Source organism: Squalius cephalus (genome assembly GCF_949319135.1).
Source record: "Squalius cephalus genome assembly, chromosome: 10".
In the NCBI taxonomy this organism is placed as follows: Eukaryota; Metazoa; Chordata; class Actinopteri; order Cypriniformes; family Leuciscidae; genus Squalius; species Squalius cephalus.
The window spans coordinates 4,861,064-4,882,042 of NC_137131.1; the positions used below are offsets into that span (position 1 = coordinate 4,861,064).

Genomic DNA, 20,979 nt, shown 5'->3' on the forward strand with positions numbered 1-20,979 from the left:
AATGCATAAAACTTGTTTATTTTGGTCTCATCAAATTCTCATCAAATGAAAAACTTTTGAAACAACCTATGGGCAATTTTTTTTACCTGACCTATGTAAATATTAACAGCAGGTGTAGTAATCAGGCATGTGATTGGCGAAGGACAAAAAAGCAGGAAAATATACTGAAATTCAATCAGGCAATCATACATTTCACAATTGTGTATTTATATATGAATGTCAAGAATTCAGAAGTGTGTATATTTATATAGCCTACACTACACTACACTACACAGAAATAACATACAATTAAATTATGCTTATTTTAAATGTATTGTGCAGGCTAGGTATACAAAAATATAGGCTTTTAATAATCTTTCAGTGCGCAAAACCATGAAAATATGAAACGCTTCAAAACAGAGCGCACAAAGCGCGTATGCGCATCGCGGGCGCAGAATGATGTGCTCAAAGCAACATGGAGTCACAGTGTGCAGCGCTGCACAAGTGCGCATTTATAAGTTCACGGCACAAAGCGAAGAAATGTCGAGCGCACAAATCCTAGTGTCTATCTGTCCAACAGTTTATTGATCATTTGTTTCTTCACAGTTTTAAATTCCAGTTATTGTGCGTGTGATACCGAGTCCTTGTGATGTGTGTGATCTAACAGGCACACGGTAGCGCGAGTCGTTTAAAAACAGCAACAAACTCCAACAAAATAAAGTGATTTTATGCAAATACACAGCCTTTTCTCTACAGATCAAGCATTATAATGTGAATATCATATTGGAGAGAGTTTTACCGTGCATGTATGCTGCTGTAACCGGACGAGGCGCGCGCGCTGTTTGAATACTGAATGGAGAATGATTGACAGCCGCAAAGGAGGGAAAACGAGTTTTCGTAAACTTTAATGATGTAAATAGACTTATGTCCCTCACATTAAGCTATGAAATAGGCTTCAGATGAATTTGTCACCCAAAAAAAAAAGCGGGAGGCGCCGAAAAGCGCGCTGTTTGCATCCCTGTACTTGGAAAGGAAGGAAAAATGCATCTCTTTGCCATCTGTAACCATGGTGACGTGCCGCCCGGTGTGGCCCTGTTGCACGGGGACGGCGATTGTGGTTTAAATGCGTTTTACATTACAGGCTTCAGTAAATCGAGGAAAAGGAGTTTCCCCTTTCCCCGCAACATCTGTATCCACGTAAAAATGCATTGAAACTTTAATTAAACTAGAGATATTTCAATTGGGTGATTATAATTTAATGTTTTGTGAGGTATTTTTTGTGATTATTTTGCGGTTAAATTAGGAATTATGCAGGATCGCAAAAAAATGCGACAATTTGTTGATTTTGCGTTGTATTCAGCGATCGCGGAATCGCGAAAAACTGGAGGGACTGGTTAAATCTACAGCCACCTGCAAAATAAGTCATACTTTACAGTCTGAATTAAACGTGATAAGAGTAAAAGTCTGTTTACCTCGAAATTTCCATCAAGTTGTCCTCCTCGAGTTGTCCTGAGTAAGTAACCACAGTTGATTCGCGAACTAATGAATCATTCAAAAAGACTCATGAACTCTCGTTTGAATCAGCCTCACTGAAGCCGTTGATGCGGTTATTATATTATATAATAAATTACCGTGATATTTAAATATTTTGCAAGATAGATGGATGCAATATTTTATAAGTTAACGTTAATCTCCTTCTCTACGTAACATTGATAGCCCAGTAGTCAGCGACAAGTGACTGTTTTATGAAAGATATTAGTTCGTTCAATTCGTCCAACAGATTCATTCAGAAACAAAACATTTTTAATTGAATCATTGAATCATTGACTTGTTCAATTCGTTCAAAACACAGATTCATTCAGAAACGAATCTCCACATAGGATCTGCTCATCATGTGGTGGACCTGTTTTCGTTAGAGGAGCAAAATAGTAAGTAAAGAAGTAAAAGTAACTGGCGATAATCTGTCTGAAACTGTGTATATTGAACCCTATTTTATCAACTGCCAGGCAAAATCATAAGTGTGAATGCTTTGCTAGCCTGCATTTTGTGACAAGTTTTGCGATTTGGTTCTTCTAGGCCTATGTCTATAACAAATGTACCATTTTTGGCCATGGTAGGCTACTATTGTAAAACAATTTTTTTTTGGACGTTATAGTGCCATGATCTGAACACAACAAGTAGCCTGAAATCAGAAAAAGCGTTGTTAATATGTGCCTTGAAACAAGTGTTGAAATGTTGAACCTCCTCCTAACAAATGGCACTGAGGTAGGTTTACCACAAAAAAACAGCACAATATTGTAATTAACCCAATCCATCTGTGTTTTGGATTGTTTTCCCCCAAAACGAGCGAAAAAACCCTAATTTCATTCTCCAAAAGTAGTGGTGGCATCCAGATGCAATGAAAACTGAGGGATTCATTAAATCCTTGTGGACATAAACACCAGAGACAATGTGTGCGTCCAGACTAGAACAGAGTTCTAGAACAGAATGTCAACAGATCACAGAGATGCATTACAATAAATTATATCAGCATTTTAATTAAATTTACACAAACGGTTAAAGATAGTTCACCCAAAAATGAAAATTCGGTCACCATACCCTCATGGCATTCCAAACCATGTGCAAGGCATAAGTCATAAAAGCTTGGAGAACAACATGCAGGTGAGTAAATAATAACAACGTTGATGATAATTTTGTGTGTACTATTCCTTTAAGACAGATTGTTTAAGAAGCTTCAGTCATACTGTACATTTGATAAGCACAATACTATACTTATTTGCAAATAAAATCTAGTCCTGTGTCTATAGTGAATATGCATTTATTTATATATATATCCACACACACACACACACACACAATTCTCAGTGGGATGCACAGTAAGATATCTGAGGGCTGGCCAATCAAAATATTAGCACAAGGATCATGTCTAGCATGAGAAACTGCCATACTAAGACTTTTTTCCATTTGTTTTTTGGCAGGAGGAAGAAAAACAGAAGGGTGTAGAGGGGAGGTATTGTGGATTTACTGGCTTGAACTGTGATTCAGAGTATGATGGCTGTCATTCCAAAAACAATTTTTTTTTTGTTTTGTGGCATTTTGTATATTTGCAGCCATGGGATAGTTGAACGGCATATGTGTTAACACTTTACAATATCGCTAAGCAATCACGTATGTAAATCTTCCTGGAAACAGCCAGATTGCCATTAATCATTTACCCAGGGGACTCATGGGATTTTGCGCCAAAGGGAATAGATAACTAGTCCAGAGCACACAAAGCTGTGGATCAAGAAAAGCACAGGGTAATGATGCCATTGAAGAGTGGAGGGTTCACAATCTAGGTCAGTTGGGTGGGATGGATTTTTTAGGACGTAACAGGACATAACGAATGTAATGATTGATATGAAAGCTTCTGTACAGGTACTTCTGTACAGGTAATTCAGTAAAAAAAACAGGTATTTTACCAGTTATTTTATAAAACTACAGATCACAAAAACGTATTTTAAAGAACGATGGGGTCTAAACAACATTGGACCCCATTGACGTTTTATAATATGGACAAAAAAAAAACACCAGACATTTTTCAAAATTCTTTTTTGTGTTCAGAAGAAAGAAAGTCATGCAGGTGTGACAGGAACTATCCCTCTGAATCTACAATCATTAGCCTTGATCATTAACCAAGAAACTACCACCTCATGTGAGATGAAACTCTAGCCTCAGCATCTTTTGAAGTCCCTCAGCATCTTCTTTCATAAATGTTTGAAATAGAAATGAGTTTTTAATGACACTCATTAACATGCTGATATGTAACCTGCCTATTTTCATGACCCAGATGGAAGTTGTAGGGACAAGTAGACTACAACCATCAATATCAGATGTTAACAGAATTTAATAAGCTTCATCAAATTGGACATTGCATAGAACTTAGTCATAACAAGAAACAGACCTATCAACCAAATGTCCATACATTACAGCCAAGAACCAGCTTGGAATGTAGCTTAGTCAGGGTCAGGCCGTCGCTTGCATTCACAGCGTCTCGGACAAAACTTTCAAGACCACAAAATATCTCTAACGTGAGAAATTCGAAAGCATTTCCATGTGCATTTCTGTGAACCCTGCCGTATGTTGTGTATTAAGAGTGATTTGTGAGCTCCTTGATTGCACAATTTTTCGTTCTGCCTTTTGTTTTGCATTGTTTATGGTTCTGCTGTTATCTGGAACTGAATCTCTGCTGAATCGTGCTTGAGTCATAGATTTCACTCTTAACTTTCAAGAAATAGATCTCAGGAGATCTTAGCTGTAATGAACTCTGCCCCCCTCAAAGCAAACCCCATAGACCTCATACACACCCACACACAAACACATCACCCCTATCAATCCACCCTGGAACAAAGCCATGGATGACAGCACACAGAACATTAATTGAATAATGTTGAGTTTTGTGAAAAATCATCACCTTTATTCTGCTGTTTAAGATATTATTACCCAATACCCACGAGCAGGACCGATGTGTAATGGGAGTTTTATGTGGTGCTTACTAAGGCAAAGATCACTATATTGCTCATACTTGGAGTTGGGGATTAAAACAGGCTCCTAAACGAAAATAATCGTTGCAGTTTAACGCTTCCCATAACGTTCATGTTGCAATCATGAATGATACCTCAAGTTGTCCTGATTTTTGAGAAGAGGTATACTATTATTTTCTAAATTATCTGCCTATATGACTAAACCACAACTTTACAACTGCAACTTACAAGACTCAGAGGTGAGTTCTGCACGAGTAAGCTCACTTTTCTTCTTTCGGGGCCCGTTAGAGAGTCAGACTGGTAACCCGAAGGTCTCGTGGTTCATTTCTCAATACCGGCAGGAAATGACCGAGGTGCCCTTGAGCAAGGCACCTAACCCCCAATCGCTCCTCAGGCGCCGTAGCAAAAATGGCAGGCCACTTCTCCGGGTGTGTGTGTCCACGGATTGCTGTGTGTGTGTGTGTGTGTTAACTACTCACTGCTCATAATGTGTGTGCACTAACTTGGATGGGTTGAATGCAGAGGACAAATTCCAAGTAAAGGTTACCTTACATGACCTTCACGTCATGTCACTGTCACTGAAATTGTAAAAATCTACCTCTATCTCTTTAATAAGACTTATGTGGAGGTCATGAATTAGTAAAGGTGCTAAATTGCTTTGTGTTTAAGGGCTCTGGTGAAGAGATTAACAGGGGAGTTGCGCACATCAGTCTTGTAAGTTATTATGAGTACACACACATCACACGTGGTCCAAGTTTGGCCATATTAGATGACAGAAACATGTTTTTATTGCTGTAATGAAAAACGTGAGAGGAGAACGAGGAGTTCAGAGAAAGGATTACCTCGGGAGAAAGAGGCATTTGGCAGAATAGCAAAGGAATAATCACAAACCTTTTTATTTAAAAATAAAATCACAGCCATCTGAGGACTTACCTCAAGAAAGGGGCAATACAAGATGATTTCTTTTTCATATTTGAGTAGGTACTTATTTTGAATAAGTAATTACTTCACCACCGCTAAAAAATATGTTCTAGCAGGCCTATGAGTGCGTGTAGCATGAATGTAATCTGGACGTATTACATTCGCCATGTTGTGATTATCATGTGACCAACCAGCATCAGTTATGTTGCTTCACTGCCATTCATAATTCCCCTCCCGTGGCCTCATGGGAAAGGAAAGTGTCCATCATATGTACACTTCAGAATCTCGCTAGAAGTAGTTGGTCATCCAGGAACTTTTTGCCTACTCTTTTATGAGTTCTGTGAATTTGGACATACTTCTTATGTCACATACTGTTTCTCGCCTACTATACAGTAGGGAAGTATGCGATTTTGGATGCAACCATAAGTGCACAATGTATAGTGTGTCATTTGGGACACAACTTTCAACTATGATTTTAACGTGTACTGCTCGACTAAGTTGATCTGATAGTGGGGGGGAAAAAAATCAAAGCAACTTTGTTTGTTCATTTGTAACATGCATACTTGCCCATTGAATTGTCTGCATTCATTTGTGTGTCCACTAGGCGACTACAACTGTGTTGTTTCTTTCAAGAACTAGTTAACTTAAAGAAGAAGATTGAAAATGCATGGTAAGAAAAAAGCAACAGAATTCAAAGGTGGAAACAACAAAAATCTATGTGTAGGTCAGAAGATATATGCATCTTGTTTGTTCAACTTTTGCTTGCAAGAATATAAACATATCTAGGCGTTTTAACTTCTCTTCTACTGTACTTCTTCCTGTACTCCATGCTATCCTCTGCTGGTTAGGTGTAGTATCACTAATTAGTTATAGTGCGCATGCGCTAAAGCTAGAATTCATCATTTCTGCGTAAAACATGAAGGAGGAAACTCCATGCTTTAGAGAGAGGCATTCTCAATTTAGACAGCAAATGATTGGATGGAATTTGTACATGGCCTTTAAACAATATGTCATCAAAAGTTTCTCTCTAGTGCCATCTATAATTTTTTGTAAAGTTTGGTGAACTTAAGAGTTAACTGCACCTGTAAAATCAGTGTGAAGTGGGTAAAGACAGTAAACACATGGAAGGAAATGGTTGTCTGCTCGCATGGCTTTGTTTATGTTTTCTGAGGGACGTTTGGCCCCTCTGCTTCCCAGTGATGTATATGGTGTTGTGTGTGATATATGAGTGAGAGAGTGTGCATGCTTTAGAAAGGCCGTATAAATCACAGGGAGGTCAGACGTAATTGTTAAGAATGCTTTTTTCCACTGCATCACATTGGGACCCCAGAGGCCTCTGCACATACTCATGTGCTTTCACTCACAATTCAAGATGATCACATTAGTATTCATAGGTAGTTGTACGTAAAATGCACTCATACATTTTCAAATATACGTGCACTAATATGTAAATTATCAATGTGGGCAGCTTCTAAACCTGAACCTTAGACCTACAAATGTTTACAAACTCTCTGTTTAGATTTTTAGAATAAATAGTCTGAAAATTTTAAATTGATTTTGTTTTACATGTATATTATGTTCTTATTGTATTATATAAATTTACATATTATATATATCATTTTTTATATTGTTATATATTTTGGTTATTACTTTATTAAAATAAAAACTAGATTCTGGGGTGAAATGTGCCCTGGACATGTATTTGTGATAATCAACCATACACATAATTTATGTTCAAATGCCTAATGAATAATAATAAATGGGTTGCACAATTTTCCCTTCTCTTTCTCTGTTTTTCTGTCTTTTTTTTCATGCAAACATGCACAAGTGCATGCGTAAATGTTAACAGTCATTTGATGAAGGCTGTTGTTGAAAGGTCGTAAGAATGTGGGTAGATTGTAAACCTGTCTTAATTTGGTAACCTAAAACCACATGTTTTACTATTACAACAAATGTCCTCGTAATTCCTCCTTAAACCCAAAATGTGGCAAAGCTTAGCATGTTCGTGGCTAATGGAGATGGTCTTTATAAGAACTCCTGATGTTTGGTGGTTGAATGGAATGTTTTTGCCAGATGTTGCATCTTCCTCTCAGTCCTATGATGATTCATGACCTTGTCCCTCAATAATCAGTTCCTGATTTCTGTCCCATATCTCTTCTATGCCAAAATAGGTTCCTATGTATTCTCATGATAGTAATACTGAATGATCGGCTATCTCCAGATTAGCATTATTCATGGAGCTGTTTTTCTCCAAGTGAATCTAGGAATATAAAAGCCCAGAGTTGGTGATAGAAATTCTTTTGTTTACTAAGGTTGGCTACATGCAAAGATCCCTCTAGAAAGCTTGTTAGCGAGTTTTTAAGCTTAGCTTTCATGCACACAAGGGGATTTTTATGTATTGGCAATACGTTTATAAGTCTAATAGATGTCTTATGGGTGTACTTAGTGTATGACGTTCAGTGTTTCTTGAAAAGGCTGTGCATGAGTTGAGACTAGACAGACATTTTTCCATGTGCTTTGTGAAGTTGGTTAACTACCGGGAGTAAAGCATGGATTTGGTTTCTGAGCCCGTCTGGAAGGTTGCGACAGCCACAAAATTGGTTATTGTCTCGAGAGTTTAAGGTCACTAGACGTCTAAATCTCCTTTGAATAATAGCTTAGAAAGTGAAATCTTTATATTGAAGTTATTATTTCAGTCCAGTCTCTGGATTCATTTGCCCAGTAACGTGAATACAGTGCTTTGTGTTACAAGAAAAAATAGTGAAATAAAAAAGTTTTGAGCCAATGAGAATGTAGGTTGTTGCCAGAGGATGTGGGCTAACATTTCATCCAGTATTTCTCAGTGAGGCATTGTCTCCATTTTACCTAAACCACTTTGAACCCCCTCACCTCCTTGGCTGGTTTCTGGTGAAGATTGAACATCGGCTTGAACGTTTTCTTGGATGGCATGAAGTATGGATGGCAAAACACTGGAGAAGTAGCTCTCCAATCCAAACCATCTATGAGGTTTCAGCAGATGTACACAAGATGAATTTAGGTGAAAGGGTTTGTGGCTAGATGGTTTGTTCTGTAAACTGTCGTCAGGTCAAAAAGGGTTTAATGCTGTTTAGCCACACCCTTTGTCATTCATTTCCTAAAAGTGTTAATGGATTTTTGTTCTATATCAAAGGCTATATTTATTCCATATAGTCTATTGTTTTCTATAATTTGAGCAGTTACATTTCAAACTTTATTTTTCCATAACACTAAGCCAGTATTTTGCCAGAAAACAATTCATAATGCAAGTTATGCTACACAAATGTGGGTTGCATTCTCAGATTTTCCACAAGGGGCGCTGTAGAGATAATTATTAGCATGTGTTGTCTTGTTCTATGGTTAGTTTTCTCTTTCAGGTCAACTACTGGCATTGTAGAGCAACGGTTTGAAGTGAATCTTGCTGAGTAAGTTAGTAAAACCGTATTTGTTTACCTGAGTTGCATCCCTATTCACGTACTTGTGCACTATTCTATGCCAATTTTAGTGTAAATAGTTTTAGTAGTGTGTTAGTAGGACTAGAATTTCCAAAAAGAAAAAGTGCACTTCAAAAACCCGGGTGATGCATTTGGGACACAAATCTGATTACATTGTACCAGTAACATGCGGTATAATTTTCAGTTCATGCAGCTCGTTCAGTACATTAAGTGTGCACAAACATTTGTTTCTTATAGTGGATTTAATGTGGGAATAAACATTATTTTGTATAAACCATTGTTTATACAATATTTCATTTTAATATGTACATGTAGTTGAGTGATTATTAAAGCATACTTTGTGTACTGTAAAATACTGAGTGGTGCTTGTAGCATCACTGTTATCATTGCTCGTACTTAGGGGTTTTGTTTTCAAAATGTATGTATTTTTCTCCTTAGGTATATCAGGCCTATATACATAACCACCTAACCTAATCACCCTGGCTACCGTATAGCAATGCCATGGCACCATTATAACAGTGAGTTTTGCCTATTCACTTTTTTTTATAGAAAATATAAAGCTTCAACGTTGTTATGTCTTTCTCAAACACCACTAAAAACAGTCGCTGACAAAAATGACTGTCCTCAAATTCAGAACAGCATGAATGCCTTCAGATCTCATGATTTATATGATTAACAGAGGAAATGCATTACGCGGTTAGAGCATTGAATGTCTTCAGCTCTGCTCTTAGAGTGTAAACAAATCCAAATGACTACCTTGCATCTCGGCGGCAAACCAGTGGCCACTTGAAAGTGCAACAGTCTTCAAAGCAGACAGTGGGAATGCCAGCTAAAGGTTCAATTAAGGATTCTTTTTATTTATTTACTTCTTGCTCTGGCTGCATTTGAGTTTTAATAGATCCCAGAGCTTTAGGGGGCTGTGCATCCTGTTTGTGTGTGCCATATGAGTTTAAGTGTGTGAGAGGGCAGTCAGTAAAGAAGGCCATGAACAGTCTAAGCGTAATTACTCTTCACTCTATGTCTGTTCTTGTTTCTCTCTCTCTTTTCAGTATCCTTCTTTTTCTTTCCACTGTAATAGTTTACAGAGATGTTCCTCGTGCACTTCCAAGTCATGACATTTTTCAAAAAGTCAGACTTGTTCTTGAGTTTTGAGGTCACATTTTACAGTCCTCAAATATTATTTCCAAGCAGATTTTATAAGTAATTAAATTAAAAAGCCATTTCATAAAAAAAAAATTGTGCTGCCAGTGCAAAATTCAAAGCTGATTGCCAGTGTGTTGCTATGCTATGGTGTTCTGAGTGCATTGCTATGCAGTTGCTTGGAAAGTTATGCACTGAAGATTACTTTAAAGTCACAGTGAAATCAAAATGAACGATTCTTTTTTGTGGAATATTGCAGTGTTTATTATTATTATTAAAACATGCCCTCAGAATCTTTAATCAATTTGCGCTGATTTGCAGTGAAAAGGAGGGAAAAAAACAGATTATGCAGGAGGAAATGGTTGGGAAGACGAGGGGAGCAAGGATTGTGTGTTCTGCAAAGAGAGTTGGGGGTAAATAAATCATTTTGCAATGTGCTGCTGTTGCTGCTGGTCAAGTAAATGTTAATGCTTTGTTTCTGTTTGATATAATTGTAAATATATCTATTAAAATACTGATATTGTGGTCTATAACTCCTCCCCGAACGTCCCGCTGTCATGTTTCTTGCTCTCTCATTGGCTGTAGGTCATCACCAATGTAGTTTTCAGTCAGAACACATTCACACAGCAGGATTGTGATCCGACAGGTCCAGATATTTAGCGATTCTCTCAGATCGCGTCTTTGATAATTCACTCTGCGTGATTGTCACTCAAGTGAACGAGCACCGATTTGACTATGATTTCGGGCATTTGTTGGCGATCTCACAAAATCTGTCGGCGAGCAAAAATCGGGCCTAAAATCGTTCAGTGTGTGACCTTGGCATCAAAGTTTAGTCCTCTTTTTTTTTTTCTTATTCAAGAAGCCATTTCGCTTGGATATACGTCACAGTGGGGAAGAAAAGATGAACACAACTTCAGTTTCTATACTGCAATAAAGGCGTTCAACAATTAGGCTAGTGACAATTAGATTCTCCATTTATTTTTTGTTTTTAGCCTTAATATTTTAATGATTTTTTTAATTTGAAGATGAATGTTTTAGCTTATTGATAACACTATCTGTCAAAGCATTAATTTTCCCTGCTGAAAAACTGTTTAAACCAGCCTAAGCCGGTCCTGGTCAAGCCAGGCTGTCAGCTGGTTTTAGAGGGATTTTGAGTACTTTTCAGGACCAGCTTTCTGACCGGCTAAACACCAGCTTGGCCAGACTGGTTGTTAAGAACTTTACTGTAAATTTCGAGATAATTACATGTCAGGATTCATAATGATTGATGTGAGCAATGTGTTATTGTTTATTTGTTATATATCTGTCAGGGTTGTACTTGGCATCAATAAGAGTAACGTGTCTGATGGGTGTCAGGTAGACATGACTAAACCCAACCTAGATTTTGAAAATGTGCAGTTTAACATTTTGAAGAACTTAGAAACCTCCTCAATCCTTGATTTTATGATATGCCCTTTCTGACAGTCCTCACAATTAGTAGCCCTTCGTTCTTGCGGATGGAACTACTTTTGGCGGTGTGTTTTTACAAAGTGGGGCTTTCCGCTCTGGCTTCGGTCCACCTGGGTCCACCTCACTTTAAGTTCTTCCACCAGAGCGATTGTACTTCTGGCTGCATGTTTGATGTGCAAATCCCTCCTTTTTCTGCACTTCCTGCACTTCTCTCCTTTTGTTTTTCTTGTGTAAACGAATAAAGCATTTCAGAAATGGAGTGAAAAAAGTTTGAGTTCATCGGGGATGAGAGCGTATTGGATATGTGGGTATCTCAGCAGGGTGTACCACCACTGAAGTCAGTGACTGGATGTTATGAAAACACTGTTCGTCTTGCTTCTCTAGTACATACGCGTTCTCTTTCTGTGTGTACCCATGCCACACCTTTTAACAATGTAATCTGCTCACATTCCAGTACTTTTATAGGTAATATAAATACATGGAAATTGCATTTCATATCTGATCGAAAGGGGAAAAAATTGCTTCCAGCTCTCCTGCTTGGCATTAATGTATGTAACAGATATGAAAACGGCTCACCCCCTGATGGCATATAGCATGAATGTGGCAATTTACAGACTGAAACATGCACTTCTTTTCACTTTTTCTATAGGATCATGTAGTCCACCCTATAGCCTCTGAAATTCATATATTGTGTGCTGTTTTCATACATTACATTTAATTTTGGTGGACTAACCCTTTCCACCAGTTCCTGATTGAGCTGGTGAGCCAATGATAAAGGTTTAGACAGATAGTAACTTGTGTTTTTGTGCTATCTGAAGCAGACCACCAGTTGACTTTTGGAGTTGTCGTCTATGTGCATGGGTGTAGATAGTGTGAGACACGATTGCATGTACACATTTGGTCATATATAAACAGGATGGAAGAGTGTCGTACATTAATGAAATGCAAATCCTTACACATATTTCCTGAACAGGAAAGCAATTGATTTATCAAGCATTTGGTGAGTTAAAAAGTTTATGTCGAGGGTTTAAATTAGATTGAAAGGGTGTGTTCAATTCTCACAGGCAAAAGCGAAGACAACATCACTTGTGAGACGATCACTTCTTGGGAAAGCCCCACCAACTCACACACAGATGTTGAAGAATCAGTTATGGCTGTTCTGAGAACTCGCATTCTTCCAGACACAACTAATCAACTGCAGAAAATTAGATTGTTGTTCTATTAGTGTGTCTGCCAGAGCCGGTGCAATACTTGTTTGTTCACAGGACAGATATGCCAAATAGCAATGCCTTTGCCATAGCAATGTAAATATTCCATATTTGTTTGTATTGTGCTTGGGTCAAAAAGGGTATCTTGTATTTGGCATCACAATAACAGTTAATCCATGAATGCTCATATATCATACACCATAAAATGTCTCTGCGGAAAGGTGGAACCTGTTTTTGCCTTATTTGCATATTTAGGTTGATCAATTACAGACCTGCACACACTTTCTGATATATAACATCAGCACAGCTATAGCATGTCTTCAAATCTTTGACAAGTTTCTTAATGTAACATGACAATCCTGTAAAACGGCCATCAATGGCTGTCGAATTATTTGCCTTTCCATGAAGCAACTGTTGTTTTTAATTGGAATTCTAGATTCCCAGATTCTTTCAAAGGGTGTTGTATCCATTCAAATGGAAACAAGGCCAACAAAGGGAGACAAGTGTAAGAAATAAAAGAGAGAGAGAGAGAGAGAGAGAGAGAGAGAGAGAGAATCTGCATTTTGAGATCGCTCGATTTTCATAGTCTCACGGTTTTCGGGGCGGTCTTGTAACAGGGAATTGAGTTTCAGATTCCTACAAAGGGCCATCAGGGAGAGAGAGGTGGGGAAGTCAGGAGAATGGAGGGATGAGCTAAACTGGACTGTGATGGAGTGTAAATTGAAAATCGTGAGGAGCCTCTCTGTGAACTCATTCTTCGAGGGCAGTGGAACCTGTCTGAGGGGTTTTTTTTTCCACAACCGCTGGTTTGTATTAACGCATGACAAAGAGCTCCATTAAACATCATTTGTCTTCTTGGAAATGCTTGTAGGCCTAGTCTCTTTCATGGCCTTTAAAGCAGTGTTGCAGGTTAAATGCAGGTTAAGCCCTATCATCAGCATCTCATGCTGTCAGTTATCACAAAAAATAATTTAGACTCTTCACTCAGTTCATATAAACAAACAAAAGATGTATTTACAGTAATGCACTCACAAAGGAACCAACGATTGCTGCTGTGACTGGTATTCTTTATTCGTTTTTTCCACCACAGCAACATCGCCTTTTTGTCTTGTAATTAAAGTAATGCATATTTACATTTATGAATAATCATTTGAAGGCAGCATTAATCTATGTAGTCTATTACGTACATTACTGTAAACTCAGTTTCTGTTTTGGTTAATTTAGTGCAAGTCATTTCTGCAGATTTTAACGTGTATCTATTTATATTTATATTAACTTAAACTTATATTGACTTTTTTGTCCTTAAGTTAACAATGCCCAATATTATGTATCTGTTAATTTTTTTTTTTTTTTTCTAAGGTTAATCACCTAAATACATCCCTATTTCTCTCTCTCACTAGCTTAGAGATCTATTACTTGCCATTTTTCCAAGAACACGTGCCAGCAGCTGCAAAAATAAACATCAACCCCAGACTGAGAAAAGAGCGTACAGTTTTTAGCCTGAGGCTTTTTCTTTCAGCCAAACCTGTGCAGCGAACCTCATCCCTGTCCAAACACTGCAGATGACCACTGATGCACAAAGACGTCTGTTTGGTGTTAATTTAGCGATACAAACACAGGACAGCAGGGGAGATTCTGACAGCCTTGACCCAGGTGTCTTTTGATAACATGGCATAATAACACAAGAACATGCTTTTAAGGGTTAGTTCACCCAAAAATTCTGTTAGTTCACCCAATAATTACTCTCCCTTATGTTGGTCCAAACCAGCAAGACTTTTGTTCATCTTCAGAACACAAATTAAGATCTTTTTGATGATTTCTGATTTCTGTCCCTCCATTGTCAGCTACGCAACTACCACTTTGATGCTTCAAAAAAGTTCATAAAGAGATCGTAAAACTAATCCATATGAATTGAGAGGTTTAGTACAAATTTTCTGAAGAGACACGATCACTTTATATGATGAACAGATTGAATTTAGGCTTTTATTCACATAAACATTCATCAGTAAATATAAACAGAAGCTCAACCGAACCTGCTTGACGTGCGGGAACAAACCTCATTCGTCTTGCTGAAGCTCAAACGTGATGCATAACATGAGAATGAACCTCATTGGTTCTCGCACATCAGGCGAACATGCCTGAGCTTCTGTTTACTACAACTGATGTGTGAGTTAATAACTTAAATCTGTGCACCATATAAAGCGATCGAGTCTCTTCAGAAAATTTGGACTAAACCGCTCAATTCATATGGATTAGTTTTACGATCTCTTTATGAACTTTTTGAACCATCAAAGTGGTAGTTGAGTGGACTGTCAATGGAGCGACAGAAATCTCTCCGATTTCATCAAAAGATCTTCCTTTTTGTTCCAAAGATGAACGAACGTCTTATGGGTTAAGAATAGGGCTGAATGATTAATCGCAATAAAAACGCAATTTGGCAAAGGTTGCGATTATTTTATACGCAGCTTGTTAGTGGAGTGCGGCTGATTCGTATAAAAACTGCCCCATTTGAACGCAAGAGGGCGCTCTCATGCAAACACATGCTTCTCATGTTTTGGAAAGATGTTTGACACGTGTTGTTTTTTCAAATGCACGTTATAAGTGACTCAAACTCACAGTGCTTTCAGAGAGCAGCGTTTACAGAGCCGTGCATCAATCACAAGCTGCGCATAAAAAATAATCGCAGCCTTTGTGATTTTAAAATCGCGATAAGCCAACTCGATTTAAGTGCGATTACATGTAAAGTGCGATTAATCGTTCAGCCATAGTTAATAATGACATGAAGGTGAATAAATGATGATAGAATTTTTTTTTGTGTGTGAACTATCTCTTTAAGAAAGTAAACAAGGTCCATTTTAATTTCGTGTTCACTTTAAATGTGAAATCAACTGTTCAGTGATTGTTTTCAAACAGGTTTCCTGGACATTCCCATTGTCTGCTATTGGTCAAGGCAAACAGATAGTTCACCCCAAACACATGCTATTGGCTGAGCGTGTAGTAGTAAAAGGTTAGTAAATATCCAAAAATTACACTTATCAAGTTTTAAGCATTCTAATTTTTATATTACTTTGAAAAAAAAAAACACACTAATTTCGCATTTTCAGTGGAAAAACAACTGTTCTTTCTGTCTAAAAAGTGAAAACAAAGCAGGACTATTATAATAGTCTGTATTTATAATAGTTTGTCTTACCTGGTTCAGAGCTCTTCTATTCCAGAGCCGGGTTATGTCTGACAACTAAGCAAAAGCACATTTGGGCTCATCTCTGCAGCGGCGTGCATGTGTGTGTGTGTGTGTGTGTGTGTGTGTGTTGCAGCAGCAGATGTCTGTTGACTCCTGATAGCGTGTGTTTCTCCAGCAGGCAGAAATGACACCAGATTCTGAGAAGCTGCTTATACAAGGCGAAAAGCAAAGCGACTGAATGCATCAAATGCGACTGTAGCTTTCTCTTACGTCCCTCATCCTGATCCTGTACTGAGCCGGTCTCACAATGCTCCCTCGTCGGCTTTAACTTTTCTCACTCTCTCTCCTTTTCTCCTCCCATTTTTGTTCATTTGAGTCTCTCACACACACATACACACACATTTCTCTCCTCTGTCACACCAGGCAGGAAACACATCAAAGCTGTAAATTCAGAAATCTTCCATATTTTCTTGGCTGCTCTAAACATTTGGCAGTGTGGATGAACTGAAAAACTTGGAACTGTTTCCGTGCAAACTGTACAAATCCATTAAATATCCTGTGAATGCGCTCGTGGGACGCTTGGCCAAGACCCCCAATGACTCGTCTGAATTAAACCGTACTGCTTGCCACATATTTCCAAACACAGTCTTGTGTTGAAGGAGGAATCATTCCTTTTAATGGGATCGATGGGATCTGCATACTGAATTTAGATTTGGACAGGCAAATATGGCATAATTTTTGTGAATCCTGTCGTCCGAACTAAAGTTCAAGATCATATTTTTGTAATGCTGGAACACACACATTCAAGTGAATCTGAGTGGTAGGTTGTCTCATTTATATTGGGGCAAGTTGTCACACTTTACACTACCATTTATAAGTTGGGGGTCTGTAATGTTTTTGAAAGACTCTTATGCTCACAGAGGCTGCATTTATATGATCAAAACATATACAGTAATGAAATATTATTAAAATTTTAAGTAACTATTTTCTATTTGAATAAACTTTAAAATGTAATTTATACAACACTGAATCTTCAGCATCATTACTCCAGTCTTCAGTGTCACATGATCCTTCAGAAATCATTCTAATATGATGATTTGCTGCTCAAAAAACATTTCATATTATTATCAATGTTGAAAACAGTTTAATATTAACAGCTTAATATTTTTGTGGGAGTTTGAGTTCAAAAGAACATTGTTTATTTGAAATAAAAATAAAGACATTTACTATGATGTTGGAAAAGATTTCAAATGTGTCCTTGCTGAACAAAAGTATTAATTTCTTTAATTAAAAAAAGGTAAAAAAGGTATCATATATGTTGTAATTTTATGCAGTTCTATTATTATCAACTATTTGATTACTATTTCATTTCTGCTGGCCAAAACAATGATTTGATATGTTTTGTTATGTTACTTTCCTATATTTGCTCTAAAAGCAATAGATTATACGTAAGTTTTAATACAGATATGTTTGTGGAAGATGTCTTTTGTAAATAAAAAAAGGTTAAAAAAAGGGTGAAATCATGCCCCGTTATGTAACTCACTGTATATTTTTTCTTGGACAGTAATGGTGGAAATGTTCAGTAGCTTTTTAAGTAGTCAAGACCTTAAGAATTGTGTCTATATAAAATTGACTTTAAAAAAATAAACCTTCCTTGAGAAATTCTCACTGGAGTAAAAAGTCTGATAAATGACTCTCCTCCTCTACTTTCTAAAATAATGCCACATCTGCCCTCTGTTGGTTGTACATTATCACCACACTTGTGTCCGGTTCCAGCTGTTTTAAAGATGTTGGATTTGAGGTTTAGGCTTGAGAACGCAAAGAAAGAAATAGAAAAATGAAGTTTGTAGTAAAGCAATGAACTTCTTCAACTCCTGCCAGAGGCACTCTGGGCTCAGAGCCAGTGAAGGAGAGGCATGGAGCTTTAGGGATTTGTTACGTGCTCCTAAACAGATGCCCTGATAATTTCCTTCATGTATGCCATCTTACCTGCGCATTCTCAACCTCTTCACCACTGTAACACAATATGCATATAAACATGAACCAAACTTCATCTGGCCCCTAAAGTATTTGGACACTTGAATTTCATTGCTTGAAATCAAGTTCCTTTTGTGCCCAAATGCTCTTAATTCATTTTTCTTCATAATTTTTTGCTGTCTTTTTTAATCAGCTGGTGTTTTAGTGGTTTTCAGTAGATGTATGAAGTTAGTTCTCTTAAGTTCACACAGGTGTAACCACAGGTGAAGTTCATCTAAGAACATGTTCCACTATATGTTTTGTATTTATTTGGATCAGAGTTGCATGATTAATTTGAAACTTAACAAAAATCTTTTTTTTTTTTTTTGGCTTAAAGTGTCAGCTGATCTGCATATTTTGCAGGGTTATAGTTAAGTGACTAAAACCATTAAAAAAATGTTCTTGAAATAAAAATAAACATTGACCTAAAATAAATGACATGGGCTACAAAAATATTTTATTTCAGCTATTGCCAAGGCAACATTACTTATTTTCATTTAGTTTAACCTGATGTACTAAACTGAAATAAAAATTAATAAGAAATATAGACAGAGTAAAAAAGCTTTATAAAAGTGACAAAAAGCCACAACAAAATAATTAACTTTAACTGAAATAAAAATGAAAGATATAAAAACAAATTCAAAATATGAATTAAAGACTACAATAATATTGATATTTTAGTGCACTATCATAATGCTAAAAAAACAAGGAAAAGGACTAACAGGGAATTGTTTAATTTAATAATTATATTATTATTGCTTAATTATAAGAATTAATAATAATAACGTCCATTTGAATAATTAAAACTGAAACATTTTGCTATAGACTTCAAGATTTTAAATGGTGATGGTCAGACATGCTCAGAGGACATACAGATGGGAAGTTGACTTCCTAATAGTTCTATCGTTCTTTCTTTGCTTGCATCTCTTCCAGTCAGTTTACCATATGTGCAGCGAAGGAACAGATGGTTTGGAGATCATCTGCTGTGAGGAACCTCAATCAGTGTGAAAGTGAGACGTGCGCAGGTGAACACACACGAGGGGCACATCCCTTCACTGCAGCGCTGAATGAACACACCTTAAAAACAGACTCAACAGAGGTATTCCATGTGTTTGCCCTTAATATTATGGTTATGTGCAAAATGGCCATTTGTGTCAATGAAAGTGAGTGCTTCCATCATAGATGTGATGTCATATGAAACATGTGAGCCACGAGCCATCACTTCTTTGGCCTTGAGCAGATTTGTCCTTGACTATAATGCATTATACCTACAACTTCTAAAAAATAGTATGTGACATAATATGCAGTATGCATGAACATTTCAAACCATATGGCTTTGTTTTTATCAATGAGTGGCATACCATTATCATCTTGGTTATGCATATTGTAATATATTTTGTGGAAAAAAAAATTCACATTTAGCAGTCTATAATATAATGAGTCAAGAAAGAGACTGAACGGTCATGATTGTGGGATAACAGTATTCCAGTGTGCTCTTGCATTCTGCACTTTTCAATACATTACTCAGTGCACTTCAATATATGCTGACAAAAATAACTTGCATCCTAAACTACATAGTTTATACTACATGCTTTGTAATAGTTTATTACAATATTAGTATAGTGGTTTAAGATAAGCTTAGACTTTCTATAGAAGAGAAAGCATCTTCCAAGCATAAAAACGTCAATTGCATGTAATTTAAAAAAAAAAGGAATCATTTATACATTTACAATCACTGAGAGCTGAGGGTCTCTAGTGTGCTCCTCAAAGTCCTAGTGTCATTTCAGCAGTTTATCTACAATGCTCTTGGCGGAGTTTTATAAATAAGGTTGTTTGGGTCAGCGGTGCACATGTAACTCAGCCCCGCAACAACACGATTACAAGCCAAAACTACTGCCAGAAACCTTTAGCGGAAGATGCCAAATTCAGCTTCTCTGTCCTTTCCCTGAGAAGTTTTGCAAGGTTACAAACAAGTTCAATATGCAGATACATATATGAAATAGTTTTATCATGGAATAATGTTACAGTGTGACAGCACTCAGTTTGTGCCAGCAGGTTTAATGCTCATAAATGGCACAGAATAAACTAATATAGTCTAGAGTCACTAGTTAGCAATAAAGGAGGTGAGACTGATAAAGTAACAATTTTTATTGCATGCAGAAAGTGCAAACAACTATACAGAAAGATTTTTTTATGTTTTTGAAAGAAGTTTCTTATGCTCACCAAAGCTGCATATTTTTTTAATCAAAAATACATTAAACAGTAATATTATGAATAATTATAACTGTTCTACTTGAATATATTTTTTTCCATGTAATTTATTCCTGTGATCAAAGCTGAATTTTCAGCATCATTACTCCAGTCTTCAGTGTCACGATCCTTCAGGAATCATTCTAATATGACGATTTGATGAATGAAAAGTTCAAAAGAACAGCAGTTATTTGAAATATATATTTTGTAACATTACAGCAATTTTCATCAATGTGTGCATCCTTGCTGAATAAAAGTATTAATTTCTTTCACAACAAACTTACTGACCCCAAACTTTTGAACAGTTGTGTATTTACATGATGGCATTTTTGTTATTCGTTACAAAAAAAGTACTGTGGTGGTACCAGCACTAATGTCAAGATGTGCCACGGTATTACCAGGGTTTTTATACATGACATGCACCATGGTATATTTCAAAGTACCATAGTATTACCATCTGATACCATAATCTTACCATGCAATTTACTATACATGCATGGTACTCAAAGAAAACCCAGTAGATGTCCAGAAGACCATGGCACCATGTCCAAACAATGGTACCATGATATTACCATGGTACTTTTTGGTTAGTGCAAGACAAGTACGCCTTAATTACAGCAATGACATACACTAGACTGTTTGATGCACAACGTGAATTTCTGTCTATGTCAAACACAGCTTCGGAATCCTCAAAAGAGCTTCAGGAAACCGAACACATCACAAGGACATATGCAGCTTCACCCACACGCTTCATTATAACCCCTGCTATTCTCACATCCGGGATATGAAACATGAGCAAAGACGTGGAATGTTACATTTTTTTCCCCTCTCTCTCTCTCTTT

The 20,979-nt window shown here is 37.0% G+C and overlaps 1 protein-coding gene across 2 annotated transcripts in view; it reads right to left on the reverse strand.

Annotated features, from left to right (window-relative positions):
• Positions 1 to 16,161, reverse strand: part of ripor3 (RIPOR family member 3) — a 41,744-nt gene extending 25,583 nt beyond the window's left edge. The window contains exon 1 of one of the 2 annotated variants that reach the window (XM_079884475.1): positions 15,881 to 16,161. The gene's annotated coding sequence lies outside the window, so the exon portion shown is untranslated. Of the gene's footprint in view, positions 1 to 1,451; positions 1,484 to 15,880 lie in introns of those variants that run through there. The other variant, XM_079884476.1, reaches the window with a different exon arrangement.
• Positions 16,162 to 20,979: the final 4,818 nt, after the last annotated feature.